The following is an 18,463-nucleotide window of genomic DNA, read 5'->3' on the forward strand; positions in this document are numbered from 1 at the left end:
TTAAGTAATGATATAGTAATTATGATTTTATGCCCAGATTTGAAAGTTTATTATAATTTTCATTCAAATAAACTGTAAATACTTGAAGTATTATTCTAATCTACTTTTTGTGGAAAAAGTGAACTTTTTCTATATATATTTGAGTAAGTATTTTCAGAGATTTTGAGATATTTTTGCTGTTTAAAACAATGCAAACCCTAGGTTGCACAAGAATTTCAGCTGCTATGAATTATGGCAGATGACTTGACAAGCTTTATGGTTTTAGAAGAAGTCTGTTTCAAGACTGAAATAAACTGTATGCAAAATAGATTTTGCTACAGGAATCAGTTTGTTGCATTGCAGTTTAAATAGCTTATTTATAAAGAATATGATCGTTTGCATAAAGAAGATAATTTTTAGAAAAAGGTGTCTCCAATGGAAGGACTAATATTCAACTGACTTCAGTTTTAACAATTGCTCAGTTAAAAGAAGCTGACAATTATAATCTTTTTATGTAATTTTAATTAATTTAGGTTATTTGCTGATTTAATTCTCTAACTTGGTGATCTCTTCTCTTGTCAATATAACTGTTCCAGTTATGGAAGTTGCCCTATTATCTTCTAATGACAGAATGTAGCATTTCATGAGATCAGACCAGTGGGGCCAGACCAGATATCCAGATCATTGCCATTAATTTTAGGGTATTGAATTCATTTTTATCAAACAGTACATGAAAGCTAATTATCCTCATATTTGATATTGAACTTGAAGTCAAGGAGAGCCATATATAAAAAAAAATAAATAAACCTCAATCTTTCTTCATGGGCACAATATAGGGAAACATTGTAAATACAGGTTTATGCTGCTCTTTGTTCAGCAGAGCTCTAAGCACTTGCTTCATGTGCTGGTGACCTTCAGTGAGACTCCAGGCTGTGTTTCTTGTTAGACATAAATTCTGCATTATCTCATGAACAGACAGAGTATTGTTCTTCCTTTCTTCATGCTTGTATCCACAGCTGTTGTCCAATAGGATGAAAGGTAAGTTGATAAAATAAGGTGATAGAAAAAGTGATTTTATTAGGAAAAGCTAAAGGGAGGGGTGATCTGGCAGTCCTTACTTAGTATTTTGAATTATAGTTTGAGCTATAAGAGATTAAATAAAAGACATTTCTATATTTTCCAAAAAATATCACTGAAAAACTGCATTACTTTAGAACAGGGTAACAGATATTGGCCCTTCGGTGTTTTTATCTTCATTGGCTCATTGCCTTCACTGTTATGCAGAATCCTAAAAATCTTGAATTGTTTGGCTTTGCTCCTGGAAATCTTATTTTAATATGGAAATAACAAACTTTTACCTGATATTGAAACTTTTTTTTTTATGCTTTATTGGATTTGGGAAATAACATTCCTAACTGAATTCTGTTGTATCCTGCATTCCAAAATACTTTAGAGAACCACAAGTAAAGCAATTTAAATTGAGCCAGATCCATTAGGAATAGTTTTTAGAGAAATTGAAATCTCAATTCAGATACCTGCCTGATCTGGTAAAGGCAAAGACAATATTGGGAATGCGTTCTTTTATTTTGTTTTTCTTCACACCTCAAAACGTATATTGCCCATAGCTTAACCTTATTGCAGGTAATCTGAAACTATTGTCTACTTTACTTCTGGAAACAAAGTTTCCAGCAGCAACAGCTTAGACTAATCTGTACAGATTGATTGCTTAAGAACCTTACTCTATTATCTGGCAAATACCTAAATACACCTAAAGTCTGCTATAATGGAACTTGTCTCAAGTGACGGAAGTCTGACAAAGCAATTTAAGAGAAGCAGAATAATAATAGCACCAGCCCTGGTATCCTGCTCTCCATTAGCAAATGTTACCAGCAGGATCTTTAGTGTGAGGTACTAGGAGTGTCCCACACAGTGCTAAGGGGAAAAGAATTTAAGAGCAGAGTTGCATTATTTGTTTCATTTGGCTTAGCTTGTTCTTCCCAGAGTAAAGGAATCAGCAAGTCAAAAAAGAGCCTATCACTTTACATTTATATCTACTTTGGCCAGCATGGGTTTAAATTGCGCCCGTCACTTTCTCAAATACAGCTGGATTTTTTTCCACCTTGAAAAGTTTTAGTCTGGACTTCGCAGGGTCTTTGTCTTGTCCTTACTGGCAATATGCAGGGCTCCCTTGGCAATGTATGTGACAGTTGTGTTTCCTGTGCAGGGACAGCAGTGGGGGAGGCTGTCGGCAGAGGCCACCCTGGGTGCTGGAATCCAGCCCTGCTCCAGTTTTGCATGCTTTGCCCTGCAGTGTTTCTGTTTGTCTCTCTGCCCTTCAGAACATGGAAAATCTCAGTCTTTTTTGTTCTAGTTCTGGCTTAAGCTCATGAAGCCACAGCCTTTGCTTCCAGCCATGTTGCCTTGCTTTGGCTCCAGTGATCATTTGACCCTTGTGATAAGCTGATACATTAACTATGATGGTGAAAAACTGTTCTCACTCAAGCTGTCATGTCAACAGCCATGAGTAGGTACAATTTAGGCTGTGTCAGGTTGGTACTGGGCCTCTGTCCCTGACTGTAGTGGGAACCAAATATTCTAATAGTGTTTTTCTGAGATAGGTCCAGTACCTGTGATCCTAACTGGGATGCTGGGCTGCATAATAATTTGTTTTAAATTGATGTTCTTCTCTTAATTACTGTCTCCATATTAAATTTTTTCTAATTACAAATTTCAGCAATGCCCAGTGTTGTCCAAAAAAGCTGAGCTATGCCTATGGTCTAAAAGCAGATTCATAGTAATTTATACCAAAGAGCCAATTTATACCAAAGTTCTGTTGTGATGTTACTTGAAGCATACATAAAAGCATAGTTTAAAGCTTCAATGTTAGCATCAAAAGCCTAGATTGAAACAGCATTCATTAAACTGTCATTTAACACTTTAAATTTGCAATTATTTAGTTTGTCAAGTCTGTGCTTACAGCACAGCTAGCCAGCACACCAGCAAACTACAAGCTATGATTTTTCTGGTGTGTGTGGATACAGCTACATTTTTCTACTTGTTCAAAGTTTTGTATTGGAAATACTTCTGAAAAGATGGAACCTGTGAGTTCTGTAGTTGTATGTAAGAAGATTAACATGGCGCTCAAAGTGTTAGTAGAAGGAAATGCGACTTTAAAAATAGTCCAGCATTTTTTATGTGACTGGATTTTAACAGAAGCCTTGTATAAAAGCAGTGTAAAATAAATTGCAAATCCCTTCAGTTTATCTAACATGAAAATAAGCTTATTTTAAATTATTGAGATCAGCTCTCAGCTAACAATCATAAAATCAAAGCTTCCTAGAAATTGGTTGTAAAAATAACTCTTTTATTCCTTAGATTGATTTAATTTCCATATTAATTGTTAGATTGATGATCTTTGTCCCTTTATTTTAAAGGGCTTGCATAACTGGATGGGAAATATAAGGTATTTTATTTTTAAAAATACTTTGCAGCTATAGTGATTGACCTCAATTATTATTTCATGTCCTTTTATTTGTTTAATGGATTCATCTTGAATCAAAACCACATTCTATTATTTTATATGAGCTATTTATAATATCTTATGTATGTATTTGATAATGAAAGAGTAAAAAGACAAAGTATAATATATGAGAGGAAGTTGAGGCTGTTCAACCTCTTGGGGGGCATAAGGATCCCACCTGATTGCTTCAAAAAGGGAGCTCTTGTGGTCACAGTGGGCAAACAGGGTTGTTGGTGAGGGAGAGGAATCCAGGGCTGCTGAACAGCCTTCAGTTCTAGATTCCTTTGTGGGGGAGTAGTGCCTGGATTTGTGTGACATGAGGGGAAAGGGCTACACAGAAAATATGGAAACCAGTCTGTCATTTTGAGCACCCAAAGTTGATACTGGTGGCCAGCAGCATTTTCAGGAGAATCCCAGGAAGAGTGAAGTGTTGCCTTGCATGGCCCAGTGTTACCACTGAAGTTTTGCTTTCTTAGATTAACTAGCAAACTGGAAAATTAATCATGTACTTGTTGAGTTTAGAAACAGCAATAAATTGGATTTCTTTTAATACCTGTTTTTTTTGCAGGACACTGTTTTTTAAGCGAGGAGGTAAGAACACGATCAAAAATACTTAGGGATATATGGGCTTTGGTATAGCTGGGTGTGATTGCAAATGACTTTCATACCCCTGGATATGTTTTATATTTGATCACATGGATGTGTTATGGGGCTGGTATTAGAGTGACAAAATAAGTACTGCATTGCTTGTGCCTTAAAAATAAAAGGATAAAAGAGGACAAAAAAGCAGTGAAAGGATAGATTTTGCAAGTGTGTTTTGATCCATGTTATGAATCAGTGGGTGTGAAGCCCAGCATCTTGAGCAGAGTATGTTGTGGAATCACACAGGTGCAAGTAGTGCTTTTGATATTAAATTTCAAGCAGGGTCATCTGGCTTGGGATGTTGTAAAGATGTGTATGTGTGACCAGGAAAATTGATACAACACCTAGACTGCAAGAGAAGTTAGTATTCCTTCTTTCTGCATTTATGTTCGAGGATTCTTTTCTCCTAGCTCCTAAGCCAGGTTTTCCTCTGACACTAGGATGACCTGAGAACACTCTTTTCCTTAATCTTGAGCAATTTGGAAGTAAAAGGACAGAAGTAGGTAGGTCCCCTTCATTAAAAATTATCTATGTCATTAGTCTTGTTATTAATCACTATGAAATTTTGGGACTTGTCAATTTTTAAATTGCAAACTCGTTTTTCAAAAATGTTTCAAACTCGTTATCTCAATGTGACCTTAAAAAAAAATCCACAACTTTGCATCAAGTCAATTATTGTACCTTCTTTTTCTCTGATCCTTTCTTGCTCTCTTAGAACTGAGGTTTTAATTTTACCAGTCCATGACATTTTACTACTTCTAAGGTTTTAAGTGCCACAATTCCTAGATTCTGGGGCATTCTCTTGTCTGTATAACCAAATTATATTTTATACAATGAAAAAATATGTTTTATTGATAGATTTCATACTCTTAATCTTTAGAATTTTACTGTATGGATCATAGTAATACTCCAAAATATCTTAGGATTCAGTTTCTATGAATGATGCCATATTAAGGAAATGAAGAAGATAGCAGATAAACTATTCTGCACTAAAAATTGCTGGCTGTTTATTTGGCTTTTCCATATAAAGACCGGCTTTAAAGTCAAAAATTTAGAAATGGTTTTAGTTTGTATTTGAACTGCCTAGAAAAGCGCTGGGCTGCTTCTGTCCTCTAGAGGCTGTCTTTAGGAATGACAGCCGCACGTGTTGTGGGGATTTAATTCGCACTCTGCAGCGGGGCCCTGGGCACGGGATGCCCGCAGGGGATTGACTGATCCTTCCAATTACACAGTATTTGTGACCGAATTTATGTTCTGCACACGTACAAGGCCTGATTTTCCAAGGCTCTGAGTGCTCAGTATTGAACAAAACTTAATGATGGCTGGGTGCTTAATATTTTGATGCTCTGAACAGCCAACCTTTTAAAATCTTGCCTCTAAATTAATTTCAGCTGTTGCTGTGACTCTGTGTCTGTAAGACTGCCCAGCATTATCACTTTATGGTAGGGGAATATTTTCCCATTCCAGAAAGGAATTCTCAGGAAGAATTTCTTCACAGAAAGGGGTGTTAAACATCGGGACAGGCTGCCCAGGGTGATGCTGGAATTGCCTTCCCTGGACATGCTTAAAAAACCACTGGATGTGGCATTGAGTGCAATGGTCTGCTTCAGAGTGTGATGATTGGTCAAAGGTTGGACTGAGTCTTAGAGGTCTTTTCTAAGCTAAATGATTCTGTGAAAGCTTTTGACAAATTATCCTGCAGTTCTAGAGTAACTCCACTCATTATGGTGTAAAATTTAGAATGACTTCTGGTACAATATCTACTAATATAATTCTTCTGTGATAGTAAATACAGTGTTGTCAATGCAAATATTTGCCAGGCAAAAAACTTATTGCCACCAGATTTTCAGTTTCCATTGTTTCATTATATTAGAAGGATAAGAAATTACTTTGTGGTGTTTGAACACTGTGCACTTCTTAACCATTCTTAATGCTTTTCAAAGCATTCAGTCAGAGCAAAATATTAAAAAATATGATAGTATCCATCTGTCATGAATCAAATATTTGTAGGATTCTCTAACTTCAGAGTAGCATCTCATTGTGTGTGCTGTGGGATGTGGATATCTGACAATATTCCTGTAGTTTGCTCTAATTCATTTTGGCAGAGAAAGGAAGTCAGAGGGAAGCATTCTCTGGAGACATCAGCACTGCCCTTAGAATGCTGAGACTTATGTGAAATTTAAGTTGGTTACATGGAAAATCTTTTCTTGGGGATGTTTTTGTTTAAATTTAAAAAAACTGATCCATTTTTTTCCTTCTTTCCTCTGTAAATATACAATCCTGGGCAGTTAGTTTTATCACAATTTATGTTTTAGGAGGACTGGTGTTTTCAGTGGTTGCTACTATTATAATCTAATTAGAAAGAAATTATATTAATCTATTGTAGTTACCATATTAACAGGATTTAACTTTCCATGGAGTCTTAACAAATCTTGTTCACTGCATTTCAGTCTGTTATTATCTGCATATTTATCTTACTCTTACCAAAAATAAGCAGCTAACTCAATCCTGATATCCAACTGCTTCAAATTTGTGTTTTAGAATAATATGCCAGACTGTAGAGAAAAAGAACCATGAGTTTGTTTGTTGGAGAGGTAGAGCTGCCAGCAACAATTGTCATTCCTAAAGGGCCCTTCCTCTGTTTTTTTTTTTAATGCAGTCATGTAGAATTGCTGTGTATTCTTTCATAAATCTGTTATAAAGTGTTCTAAAATTACACTGGAATATTTTGGGGAATATTTGTCATATAAACAACAACAACAAAAAAGCAACTTCCATATGCTTCCAGCCTTTTATTTTGTTTTTATACATCCTTTTGTGGAGTAGAATGATGTGCTGTTGACAAAGGGCTTTCCAATCTTCTTCCACACTGGTTGCACAATAGTCAGACTTTTTTTTTTTTAATTCTTCCAGTCATGTTTCTATTGTTCTGCAGTGGTATCTGTTACAAGTGTCTCTATGCATTTTAATTACAAAAAATTTCAGAACATTTCCTTTAGCCTTAATTACCCTTAGCTTTTGGCCTCAAATAACAAATGATGTCATCCTAAAGTGCTTGAGCAAATAGCTCTCCCTCAGTTAAATGGGAAAGGGTTTAAGGCAGGTTATGCTCAGTGAGGGGTCCCTTAGTGTGCTAGGATTAATTTTGCAGACATTGCCACAGGATGTTGTTGAATTGCACAATAGACTATTAAATCAGGTTAGGGTTGTTCTCCCACCCCACCTCCCTCCCCCGTATTTCCCTGCAGAAGGAAAATGACAGGCTGTCTGCATGGGAAGCATTGTGCTGCAATAAGAAAGGGTTGAGAGTGGAATTAAAACTGGAAACATTTGTAAAGACGTTACTTCATTATAATTTCTGGCATTTATTCAAACTGCATTGTGAGGATCTTGGTTTGCATTTTAATAGCTGTTTGAGATAAAATTTCTATATTGCAGAAATACATTATTTTAAAAATGAACATTACAAATTATTCACTTGTTGTTAAATAATAAAACATAGATAACTTTGGCGATGCAGCAGTTGGTTCAGAATAATTTCAGTTCAACAGAATTTTTATTGAAAACTGACTCATCCATTCAATTTTTAATTTTCTTTGCATCATAAATATACTCTTCTTTAAAAGTGCAGTGTCATATTACACCTAATCCAGTGTAACAGAAGACTGCTGCTGAAAGATGCAGTCCTGCCCTGCTCCCTCAGAAACAACATGTGGCCACAGGGTGAGTCACTTTGGTGTGCTTTTGGAGCAGGGAGGAGTGTGCTTGGTGGCACATCACTATGTTGAATAATCTTAGAGAACTTCCTTTATTATATTCATGTGAATAAACAGATACAAAACGAAACAGAAACACAGAAAGTAGACATTTGACTACAAACATTTTCTGACAGTACCAGAAGGAGGTGTCTATACAATACAGGGAACTGTGAGGTCTGGGGAGGGGTAACATTATATGAAGATTTGTATCCATGGATCACTGACAAATTGTTAATTTGATGGTGATCAGAAGTAATTTTCATATAATAGCTGTTTGGTTTAGTTCAGTCATTTCCTTTTCACCATAACTTACTCCTACATCTGATGCTGACTTGAGTCTCTAGGAATATAGGACTTAAACTTCTCTGGTCATTAAGTGCAATTTCCTGTAGAAGAGATTAAGTCATCCAGAAAGGTCACAAGACCATTCACTCCCTTCTCTCTGAACCCTACAAGCCTCAAAACATCCCCAAGTATCTGGAGACAGACTTGAGATTTTTGAGAAAAATGTCAAACATGTCACTGTGACAAAAAAAAAAAGTAAGCAGGAGAGAAACATCCCTGCTGGTATACTCTCTGGGATTCTGGAAGGTCTGGCTTAGGCAGCAGGGAGGACTGGCTGCTCAGTTTCTGGATGTAGAAATGGCTGGCAGTGTCAAAGTAGAATTCGTGCATCTAATTCCACTTTCCCATCTGGACAGAGCAGCAGCTACTCCAGAAGTGCCAATAAATGTGTGGCCACAGCAGGAGGCAGCTGGCTGCCAGGACAGCCTGCTGGGTGCTCTTTGCCACTCCTGAGAGAGAAGCAGCCACTGGAGAGGAATTGTTCTGGAGGCTTGCACCCACTGCTACTGTCTGGATGACCTTAGCAAGTGGAGTATGTCTCTACAGAAAGCAGCAAATTAAAACCAAAGAATGCTACACACAGGGGTCTTTTCCTGTCTTACTGAGGCACAGAGTCTTTGCTCTGTGCAAAAGACTTGACTCCAAATCTTATTATTGGTTTAGCCCTGAGTATGTGTGCAAGACATAAAAGCAGGATCTTTATGACTTGGTGCTTATGTTTCCCCATCTATAAAATGAGACTGCTAATACAGATTTTTCTTTGAGAACTCTGTGTTTCATTAATTTTTGTCACATTTCTCAAGGCATAATGATTTACCAGTTGCCTTGAACAAGATGGGTACTCAAAACAATTGATAGATTTTATTCAAATTTCAATTCAATTTTATGGCTTGAGGTTGTTTTCTTATCAGTTGATAACCTTTCACTGGAGCCTGGCCAGATAATTTGTAACTATGGCATGCTATAATATAGAAGATTCAATGGAAACAGAATTTTTGTGACCCCTGACACAGGTGGAAATTTTCATGCCCTTGCTGGGAGTGTCCACATCCATTTCACACTTGTTAGTTTTCTTCTTAAGGTTTGATCCTGGAAGATGGTTCTTCCTCTGTTGTATGCTCAGTGCTCATCCCATAGATAAACCATCCTCATTGAAGTGGGACAATTTCATGTAAATGGATACTTTCAAAAGATCTGATTTTCTGTCTTCAGGTATCTGCTGGATGAAATTCCAGAAGACCCTCACATTGAGGGATTTCTGTTCTGGGATCTCTTCTAGCACATTGTCTGTTTGGTTCACTGCATCTCATGCTCCTTTCCTATCAGTGAGCAGTGTCTGTCTGTAACAGGAGTTATTGACTTATTGCAATATTTTTATATTGCAGTAGTCATGATTGTCTGACTTAGCTGTATACTCTGCAAGCCTGATGCATCCTTTCTGCCCCAAAGGGAGCTGTTTGAATGATTTCTTCTGCAGTCAAGGTCAGTCTCTCTTGGGAGAGAATTCAGTGCTAGAAATATGAACTATGGATGGAGCATACAGCTTCCAAGTCCAAAAATGAATTTTTGCTGAGCAATAGAAAGATTTTGTAGGGAATTTTTAACCATATTACTGGAAATTTTTGGTACATGAGTTTTCATGTTTTTATAGGAATTGCTGAGTTCTCACTGTCTCCTCCATCTGGGAACAGCTGCTCAGAAAGGAGAAGAAAAAAAAAAACCCAGGTTTTTAGCTTTAAGCAAGATGGGAGAGTGGCAATCAAAACCAGCTGTAGAATGCAGGATATTGATACCCATGACTTTTGGATATTATGCATTCTATACTACTCAGAAACAAGAGACTGTTGTAAAAAGCACAAAAGAACCTACAGACAAGCAGAGTCCCCACAGCCACTTTTGCCCTTCCATGAGCTCGCAGCAGTTTAGAGACTGCAGTTAGAAACATTAACTGCAGTCATTTGATTCCTGCCTCTCCACTACTGTTTTCCACCAAAGATTTCAGTGGAAATTATTCTAAATGGATCTGAAGCAATGCACCTCTTCTGTATTCAGCCAGTGCACTCACAGGATAAGTTGGACATGGTGGCAGCATGGAGGAATTGTTTTTCAGATGTGTCATTTTGTTATTAGCTTAGGCTGAACTGTTGGGAAAGAAGTATCAATGCTAGTTTTCTCAGATGGTATCTTTGCTTTGTGCTGCTAGGTTTGAGCTCTCAGTAAATATGACCAATCATTTTGCTGCTTTCTGGATACTGCCAGTGTAACCAGTGGCAGCTGTGAGTTCTTCAGTTGTTCTGCTAGCAAGGAATTGGCACTATTTGTTGTGTGCCTGTTTTTGTTAAAAACATCATAGGCTAATGGTATGATAATGCTAATTTTCAGATATTGCTAATTTTGTCCTCGCTTAAAAATTACAGCTTCTCCAGCAGTCTAGATCTCAGTTAACAGAAAAAGCCAAAGTTTCCCCCATGCTTTAGAAGATTTAATTGCAGATCAATGGCATTATGTTCAACAGGGAATCCTTGCTTGTCATAGGTGGTTATGGGAAGCAGAGGTACTTACTGACCTGTAAATGAACTGTACATATGTCTTCCTTTCTTTAGCCATGATGTTGTGGTATTTTATGTTCTTTGTAATTCATTCAAACATAAAAGGACTAGTTATTTACAGGTTTTATGCAGCCTGACTTGATTGAAAATAAAAACGCTCATATCGTTTTCAAGCCGGTTAGATGACTTCTGAGTAATGAAGGGAGAAAGTAAAGCAGAAATACCCAGACAGAAGTGTTTAGTGTACAGGGAGAAAATGTGCTAAACTTCCATTCTGACCTGGATGTACTTGACCATCAAAAAACATCAAACTTGACAATCTCCTTATAAAATCAGTGGAACTCCACATAGTGACTTAATATTACCTTTTTCAGAATTCCAGCCTGCAGGGACAATGGAGATCAAAAGTAAGAACCTTTTGATTCCAAAGCAGCAAAGAACTATGGCCTAATCTCCAATTTTTGCTTAAAAAAAATGTTTAATGTAAAAAAAAATGTAACTTTTGTTCATGTCACAATGGAGGGCAATAGCCATCCTAAAGTCACAAACCTGTTTTCAAAGGTAACTGTGAGTGCCAGGGCTGTGATCCATCAACTTAAACAAACTGTTTAAGAAAGCTTTATCATATTATTTTCACCACTAGTCACAAAGGGTGGAAAATCTGTGATAGGTGTAAAGCCAATAATAGTTAAAAATTACCAGCTGGTTGTGTTTCATTTCAGCTGATTGCCTTAGTGGTGGTTTTACATACTATTTTAATCCAAACTGTAATGTCTTTTATAAAATACTGATGGGTTTGTCTGTTCCATTAGGATGATGTTTTTGTCCAAGATCAATCACAGCAAACAGAATGTACTAAAATCAAGGTTTTCAAAATAACTGGAGTTCAGTAATATGTAAAAGTGATATATGACAGGGCCCTGGGCTGTCTCACCTAAAACTGAAGTTAGGGCTACTTTGAGCAGAGGGTTAGGCCTAGTGATCCCTGAGGTCTCCTCCAAGTTGAATCATCCTGTGCCTTGGAGGAGCCTTGGGCTGCTCTGTCTCTTATATGACTTTGAGGCAAAGAAGTGGAAATTGATGTAATTTACTGATATATTAGACCAGCTTGCCTTTGGTATTTATCAGAAATGTGATTTGTTTTATTTTAAAGAAAAGTGTTTTCATCAAATCATGTAACACCAGAATTAACTCCAGTGGAAAAAGTTGAAATACTTACTGCCACATATGATTTCCTTTGCATTTTCAGCAATTGAAATTTTTATGGTAGTATATTCTTCCAGCTTGTCTTCCTTAATTAAAGTGTAATTAAAGAGTAGCTGTGGGAGCTGGTGGTGTTTAGCCTGGAGGAGGCTTAGAGGTGACCTTAGCACCCTCTACAGGTACCTGAAAGGAGGTTGTAGCCTCCGGGGTCTCTTCTCCCAGACAATAACAGGACAAGTGGGCATAGCCTTAAACTGTGCCAGGGGAGGTTGAGGTTGGACATTGGGAGGAATTTCTTCACAGTAAGGGTGATTAGACTTTGGAATGGACTGCCCAGGAAGATGGAAGAGTCACTGTCCCTTGAAAGTGTTTATGGAAAGATTGGACATGGCACTTGATGATCTCAGAAGTGTTTTCCAACCTAATTGATTCTGTGATTCTGTAATGCATGAAATCATGTCAAAGAGGTATCAGGTCTTCCTTGATACCTCTCTTATTCGCAATGTAGTGAGTGGATCAGCAGTATGGTACCGCAGCACGGAACGAAGATGGGAATTCGGCCCGGTACTGTCCTGACCCCCTTATTTGCAGGAAGGCAGCAGCAGCCCGGGGAGGTGTCCCGGGGAGCGGGGAGGCACCGCGGACTGAGGGCTCCCGGCAAGGGAAGGGAAGGGTGCAAAGCAAAGCAAAGCAGCCGGAAGGGATTCTGCTCCCTCCCATTGTTGCCGTTTGGAGCGGGGCGGGGGCGGCGGGGCCGGGGCTCGGGCGAACCCCCCGCCCCCGCGCCGGGCGCGCATGCACACACAGCCACAGAGTCAGACACCCGGACAGACCGACGGACCGGCACAGCGGCACGCACCCGGCGGCAGCACCGCCGCCCGCGCCGGGCTCGCTGCGGACCATGGCACCGGGGCTGCAGCTCGGCTCCTTGCTCCTCGCCCTCGCCGCCTGTCTCGGCGGTGCCCGGCTCGCTGCAGGAGCAGCCGGCGGCAGGAGGGGCCCGGCGGCCGATGCGTGCGCAGGGCGGGTGAGTGGAGCGGAGCGCGGTGCTGCCGGCTCCCCGCGCAGGCAGCGCGGCGGCCACGGGGCTCTCGCAAGGCGCGGGGAGATCCGCGGGGTTCCGCGGGGCTCTGCAGCCGCTCCGGGCGTGCGGGAAGGAGGGAGGGAGCGGCTGCCCTGAGGACACTTCTGCAACAAATAACGCTGCCCCGGGGCTCTGCATCTGGAAGTTAATTGCGGCCGGGAGAGAGGGTGGCATTTCCCGGCAAGGGATGTTTATGGGTTTCTCGCCGAGGGGAGAGGCAGCTCGTAGCCGGCGAGTGTGAAGAAGTCACTCAACAGGTCCTTTACCACCAGCGCTCTCCACTTCCCGAGCCGACCTGGATAAAAGCGATCGCTGGGGCTTTGTTATTTTAATGATTCGAGGCCGGCTTGGGGTCTTAGCTCCGGGCCTGATCATTATACAGAGGATGTAGGAAATTTACGGGAGGGGGAAGAGGGGAGGAAGGTGATAAACGTTTTGTTACTGGTCTTTGCCTTTTGTTCCCGTTTCTGCTGTTTGCTGTCGGACTTTTCATTGCTTTTCATTTTTTTTTTTTTTTAAGTGTACTTTCAATAACTTTTGAGTTGTATGTTTTGGTTTGTTCCTTTCCTTTCGCCTGATGTCTGGTTACAGGTTTAGTTGAAGCGTGGTGATCCGGGAACACTGGAGGGAACACAACTGACTTTCATTGCTTTTCCTTTTTGTTAGACTGTCACTAAGGATTTTCTTGGTTTCAGATCAGATCCTTTGAGAACGTTGCTGCAACACAGAGTTCAGAAGTTTGTAGGGCATAGTTTAGAAAGGCGAGAGCATCGAGAAATATGTAAAAGGAGAGCGTGAAAAAACAAACTTCAAACCCTGATAAAGCTTTGTGTTGGATGGAACAGTTACAGGTTTAGACTCCCCTGTTTGGTCTTTTTAGCAGAATTTGCAATAAAATGTTCTGGCTCAGTACGTCTATTGTGTGTTTCACCAGACATGGGCAGGGTACTCCACAGGCTCATAACACCACTGCATATTTGTGTCAAGTTTTGCATCTTCTATTAAGTAAATGATCACTATTACAAGTCACAGTACTTGACTTGTAGTACACTTGAATTAATGTATGTTGTATAGAAATATGCAGATGCAGTTTGTTCTGGATTTATTTTTTTACTTAGATAATTAATGTTATTGTGTTTGTCAAACAGGAATCTATCAGAATGTAATTATTTTAATACAATGATTTTGACTGACTTTTAAATCAGCAAAACTTATATTCTTTCCAATTAGCATAACCCCCCCCCCTTTGTCTTTATTGCTCACAACTAATGTAACATTTTAGCTTTTGGCACTAGTTTCTGGTTTTATTGTATTTTCAGCTTCAAGTTCAGACTTCCCTAGCCAATTTATTAGATACCTTGTCTGATTGTGTAGTTATAATTTTGTGGTCGGATTTTGTAATACCACCCTTGCATGTGATTGCCTCCGTACTGCAGGCAGGGCAGCATTTATTAGAGTAATGACTGCAGGATGGTACCCATTGTCTCAGTTATGTGGTATTTATCTTGGGCTGCATGTAAGTTTTGAGTAGACTTGACATACTATTAAATGACTGATGGCCCCTCTAACACATTGTCTGCTCTGGAGCAGGGCTGCCTTTGAAGTAGTACCCTGTAGGAAGTAAAGAGACTATTTGCTCTATTAAAATTCCTTGGTATTTCCTCTGTTTAACCACAGGCCACTTCCCCTCTGCCACTCTAAACACTGCAGGGACACTGACTGATTGAAAAGACACAAGCCCTAAGTAATTGTATCCTATTCAAATAGTTATTCTTATTGCAGGTTATTTATAAGAAGTGTCTAATTAATGTATGTTAAGGGCATGAATAAATCCTAACATTTTATATAGAGAAAGTAAAAATGTCTAGTTTGCATTAAATGAAGTGGTTGAATTGAGCTAATTCTCAAGGGCATAAATAATCTAAAAGTATATAATTTAACTTTTAATGGTTGTTCAATGAGAAATAAAATGTAGCTAGCTGGGTTTGTATGTGCATTTAGATACATGCACATTGGGTATTTTCCTCTGCTAAAATTTTAAATGTGGATTGCAGTTCCCTATGGTGAATCTCTTTTTCATCATTTGAGTGTTATTTTTGAGAATCTGTGTTCCATTTTTCTCCATACACACAGAGGTAATATACATACATGCACAAGTTTCTTTTACTGTACAAAATACAGTTTAAGTATCCTCAATATTTTGTAGCAGTAAAAAACTGACTTAATGAGAGCATATTTCTGGACTATGGTTAAAAGAATTTGATAAGGAAGTATTTGTTGGCTTTATTCATAGCTTCTGAAACTATTAACAGCTAACATTTTCAAAACTAAAAACTAAATCACATTCTAAATGTGATTTTTTTTGTTTGTTTTACAACTTCCATCACAAAATATATTTATAACCTGTATTATACATCTTCTCTGGTAATACACTGGCATTTGTCTTGCAAACTCTACATGCATGTAGCAGGAAAGCAATTAATACCAGGACAAGTAACTTAACATTACTGTGGCTAAGAATTATCAGATTTCAGTGGGTTCAGGATTGTAGAATTTGGATTGACTTTGCTTGGTGTAGGATTCCTTTAATTGATGTTTAATAGGAATTTTGATGTATTCCAATACCTAATATTATTTCACATTAGGGAAGACATTTGCTTAAAGTAGAATAGTATTGCAAAGTAGTTTTCCATATGGATGATCTTAGGACCTCATGTGCATACCTTTATCCAGAATAAAAGTAGTTCAGAGAAGGGCCTTTTTAAATCTAGAATAAGTGTGTCCACATGGGGAGCTATTCTGGAAAAGTAGACCCTGAATTTTCCTCATGCTATAAACAAGCCACGAGGTGCACAGAGAAGACAGATGTATGATCTGAGAATGATTTGAATATATTTCAGATTCATTTATTCGGTGTTAAACACATGAGCAACTTTACTTTCAAGTTGTTTTGTAGATTCTAATGGGACTGCACACACGAGTAATTTTTTTCATATGTTTAATTCCTCTGAAGTTCCTGGCACTGAACTGTGTTCAGTATAAAGCTTAAATTTAATGTGACTGTATGATGAGGAAGAATAAATAATCCAGCATTTTACCAACCCTCCCCTCCTTATTAGCAGAGAGTTGTACCTTCCTTTGCTCTGCTAAGCAAAGCTGCTCAGACAGACTGGAGGGCTCTGTTCCTGTGCATTCCCCCTGAAACTCCCTGTGTCCCCTTCTGTGCTCTTTATGTAAGGAAGTTTCTATTTCCTTTTCACTTCAGAGCAGAGACACTGAAGATGTCCTACTGCTCCACTACTGGGAGCTCTGCCTGCCTCATTATTCTTTAGGCTCATGCTGCTGTGTCCCTTCATTTATCTCCTGAAGCATACCAAAGTAGACTTATACTTCTCCACAGTTAGGAATCTACCAGGCACAGAGCTAGGTCATACAGAAGTACTTTTCCTAGCTAAGGACATGTTTTGGGAACTTTATTTTGGAGGAAAAACATCCTGTAAAATGGTAAGAAATCACCAAAATTTCAATTTCTCCCTTCTATTTAATGTTGTTTTCCAACAGTTAAAAAACCCAGATTTTCTCTTGCAGATTATTTAAAAATTTTAAAAGGTATTGGGCAGAAGACAGACCTAAGATGGAGCATAGTGGAAGGTGTTAATGTTTGCCATCAGGGTGTTCTTTAATATATAGACAGTTCCAGAGCTGCTTTAAAGCTCTGCAGACCAGATGCCAGCAGTTCTCTATGTGCCATTTTTTTGGGAATTTATAGAATCAATAGATTCTCTCCCTGGCATCCAGAACAATGTGATAGCATTTCAGAATTGATGAGATGTGTCACTTAAAGCTTCCTGTGTTCTGTGATTAGATACAATGCAGCATGTCGAGTGCAAGGCTTTGCAGGCATGGTCAGTCATGCAGGTAGGCATCTGTATCACTTTTGTTTAGCTTAGAGTTTGGCTTCAGGGTCCCTCCAGGGTTTGTTTTGGGATTTTCTTTTGAATTTCATTTATTGAATAATGTAGCAGAGAATGAGACCCATTCCTACTCTAGTGTCAAAAAGTGTTGATGACAATCTGCCTATTTAAATGACTTTAAAAATACACAAAGTAGCATAAATATGTTCATGTTTAAAGTCACAAATGACTGTTTCCTCAGGAACTGTGAGGCTCTACAGTTTAATGCTGTGTTTTCAGAATGAGCATTCAAATACATGACCTAGAGGAAAAAATATGGAAGCATATGTTTATGTAATTGAAACTAACTCTCAGTATTAACAACGAAATGGTGTGTTTGCAACAAAACTGTATTTCCTTATGTGTTTGCCTGAAACTGGGCAATCTGAATATGATGATAATTTATCAGCTGTTGACTTAACAGGGTTTCTGCAGTTGAAGTCACTTGGGACTGTTACAGATTTAATTGATTTCCTCTCTAGAATGTATCCCTTACTTTAGATGGTGAACTCCACTCCCTGCCTTACTTCCCCTCAAAATCTGCTTTTGAGCAAGTACAAGTATAGAAACTGCTGTATCAGATTTGTTAATTTAAAACCTTGAGACATTTATTTAAGAACAAGTTTTGCTTTAACAGATTAATACTTTATAGTCCACGGGTGAAAGGATGTTAAGCTGTCATGATTAGATGATACTAGCTTTTCTTTAGTTAATTATTTGGTAATGTTAATATAACATGGATGTTACTTACTTTAAACTGCAACATTTAAAGGGTGTTTAATAAGGACCAGCTGTCCAACACATCAGTCTAAAGATGATGAAACAAAGCTTTGATGTGAGCTTGCCTGCTTAATTATGCTCAAAGGCTGAATTTTACCCATAAATTTAGCATGTGTTTTTAGAAGCAAACAAGAGGAGTGTGAAGTATTCCTGCAGAACTTTTGAGCTTGAATGCCATTTTTAGTTTTTAAAAGTGATTTTTTTTTTCAAGTGTATTGCTTTGATTTTAGATTTACTGCTACCAGTATAATGAGGTGTATCTGAAATACATTTTTTCTAAAAGTTTAGGTTAGTGATGATGTTCCTATAGCAGTGTTTACATTCTTGTTTTTATATTTAAAAATGAATATTAATACATCACACCTGGGAAAAAAACACATAAAAGTAGTATGAGTTATATGAATTCTTATTTTTTATATTCTTATCTCTATATGAATTATAAAAAAGGATTGCATGGAAGTTTAATTACAGTAACCTAAAATAATGTTAGGTCAGTCAAGACATCTGAAATACTTTAGGTTTTAGGTTATGGTAATGTGAGACTTTATTTAAAGGTCAAAATTTAAGTCCAAACTTGAAAAAGGATTTTATCCTTTCATGCTTATTGAATTTTATAATTTTTTCACTGTCCTCCCCAGCTCTACTCAAAA

General features: G+C 38.3%; 1 protein-coding gene across 1 annotated transcript in view; it reads left to right on the top strand.

Annotated features, from left to right (window-relative positions):
- The first annotated feature begins 12,986 nt into the window (after positions 1 to 12,986).
- Positions 12,987 to 18,463, top strand: part of IL17RD (interleukin 17 receptor D) — a 42,646-nt gene continuing 37,169 nt past the window's right edge. The window contains exon 1 of the mRNA XM_053954148.1: positions 12,987 to 13,023. The gene's annotated coding sequence lies outside the window, so the exon portion shown is untranslated. The remainder of the gene's footprint in view (positions 13,024 to 18,463) is intronic.

Source organism: Vidua chalybeata, chromosome 12, assembly GCF_026979565.1.
Source record: "Vidua chalybeata isolate OUT-0048 chromosome 12, bVidCha1 merged haplotype, whole genome shotgun sequence".
Lineage (NCBI taxonomy): Eukaryota > Metazoa > Chordata > Aves > Passeriformes > Viduidae > Vidua > Vidua chalybeata.